The following is a 2,807-nucleotide window of genomic DNA, read 5'->3' on the forward strand; positions in this document are numbered from 1 at the left end:
TTCCACTATTCTAAATATCTTGTGTTCTGTCCATTCATCCCTCCTTCACCCTCCAACTTCTACAAACCACTAATTTTTTACTGTTCATAGTTTTGTCTTTTCCAGAATGTCATATAGTTGGGATTATACAATAAGTAGCCTTTTCACATTCCTTTTTTATTTCTTGCCTCAGAGCTTTGTAGTTTTCCTCATATAGACCTTATACACATTTTGTTAGATTTATACTTATTTCATTCTGGTGGATGCTAATGTAAATGATATTGTGTTTTTAATTTAAAATTCCATTAGCTAATTGCTGATATATAGAAAAGTGGTGGACATTGTAAATTTACCCTGTGAAATTGTATCCTCCAACATTGTTGTAATTGCTTATTAGTTCTAGGAGATTTGTTGTTGATTCTTTCAGATTTTCTACATTAATGATCATGTCATATATAGATAGGGTGGCTGGAGATTACATCACTGTCCTGGACCATGCAGCTAAGTCATGTATGCAGATGGAAATCATATGGTAAATTGTTTTCCATAGTGGCTGCACCAGTCTGCATTCCCACCAGCAGTGTACTAGAGTCCCCTTTTCTCCACACTCTTGCCAACACTTGTTGTTTGATGATTTGTTGATGGCAGCCATTCTGACAGGTATGAGGTAATATCTTATTGTTGTTATAATTTGAATCTCTCTGATGATTAGTGATGTTGAGCATTTCTTCATATGTCTCTTAGCCATTTGTATGTCCTGTTTGGAGAGGTGTTTATTTAGTTCCACTGCCCATTTCTAATTGGGTTCTTTGTCTTCCTCTTGTTGAGCTGTATGAGAACTCTAGATATTTTGGAAATTAACCCCTTATCTGATGTATCATTGGCAATTATGCTCTCCCATAGAGTGAGTTGACTTTCCATTTTGGTGGTTGTTTCTTTTGCTGTGCAGAAGCTTTTGAGTTTGATGTAGTCCCATGTGTTCATTTTCTCCTTTGTTTCTATTGCCTTAGGTGATGTATCAGTGAAAATTCTACTGCGTTATGATATCTGAAATTTTGTTGCCTACAGTTTCTTCTAGGATTTTTATGGATTCATGAGTCCCATTGAAGTCTTTTATCCATTTTAAGTTTATTCTTGTGTATGGTGTAATTTGATGATCTAGTTTCATTTTTTTTTTTTGCAAGTAGCTGTCCAATTTTCCCTACACCATTTATTAAAGAGGCTGTCTTTACTCCACTTTATGCTCTTGCCCCCTTTGTCAAATATTAATTGAACATATTGTTTTGGGTTTATTTCTGGGTTCTCTATTCTGTGCCACTGGTCTATCTGGCTGTCCTTGTGCCAATACAGGGCTGTTTTGATAACAGTGGCTTTATAGTATAACCTGAAATCTGGTAATGCGGTCCCTCCAACTTTGTTCTTCTTTTTCAAGATTGCTGAGGCTATTCAGGGTCTTTTTTGGCTCCATATAAATTTTTAAAGTATTTATTCTAGTTCTGTGAAATATGTCATTGGTATTTTGATGGGAATTGCATTGAAACTATAGATTGCTTTGGGTAGTATGGACATTTTAATGATGTTAATTCTTCCAATCCATGAACAAGGTATGTGCTTCCACTTTTTTATATCTTCCTCTATTTTTTTTTTTCAATGACCTGTAGTTTTCTGGAATGGATCCTTCATTCCTTTGGCTAAGTTTATTCCTAGGTATCTTAATATTTTTTGCTGCAGTGGTAAATGGGATTGTATTTGTAGTTTCTCTTTCTGTGAGTTCATGATTGCTGTATAAGAATGCTGTCGATTTCATGACATTAATTTTGTATCTTGCTACTTTTCCAAATTTATTTATTAAGTCTAGTAAATTTTTGATGGAGTCTTTGGGGTTTTCTATGTATAGTATCATGTCATCTGTGAATAATGACAGTTTTACTTTCTCCTTTCCAGTTTGGATCCCTTTTATTTTTTCTTCTTGTCTGACTGCTGTGGCTAAGACTTCCAGTACTTTGTTAAATAAGAATGGCAAAAATGGACATCCTTGCCTTGTTCCTGTTCTTAAGAGAAATGCTTTTAGTTTTTGCCCATTGAGTATGATGTTGGCTGTAGGTCTTTCATATATGGCCTTTATTATGTTGAGATGTTATCCCTCTATTCCAAGATGGCTAAGTGTTTTTATCAGAAATAGGTGCTGGATTTTGTCCAATGCTTTTTCAGCATCCATTGACATGATCATATGATTTTTATTTTTCATTTTGTTTATGTGGTGTATCACATTTATTGATTTGAGAATATTGTACCAGCCTTGCATCACTGGAATGAATCCCACTTGGTCATGGTGAATACTTTGTTTGATGTATTGCTGGATTCAATTTGCTAGTATTTTGTCCAGGATGTTGGCATTTATGTTCATCAGGGATATTGGCCTGTAGTTATCTTTTCTTTTTTCTTTTTTTTTTTTTTTTTGCAGTGTCTTTTCTGATTTTGGAATTAGAATTATGCTGGACTCATAAAATGAGTTTGGAACTTTTTCTTCTTTTTGAATTTTTTGAAATAGCTCAAGGAGAATTGGTATTAGTTCTTCTTTGAATATTTGGTAAAAGTCCTCTGTGAAGCTGTCCAGGCCTTGGCTTTTGTTTGCTGGGAGAGTCTTGATTACATCTTCAATTTCTTTTGTTGTTATTGGTCTGTTCAAGTTTTCTATCTCTTCCTGGTCCAGTTTTGGGAGACTATGTGTTTCTAGAAATTTGTCCATTTTGCTTAGATTGTTGAATTTGTTGCTGTATAATTGTTCATAATATTTTTTAACAATCCATGGTATTTCTGTGCTGTCA

The sequence above is a fragment of the Molossus molossus genome, unplaced genomic scaffold, assembly GCF_014108415.1.
Source record: "Molossus molossus isolate mMolMol1 unplaced genomic scaffold, mMolMol1.p scaffold_m16_p_6, whole genome shotgun sequence".
Taxonomy (NCBI): Eukaryota; Metazoa; Chordata; class Mammalia; order Chiroptera; family Molossidae; genus Molossus; species Molossus molossus.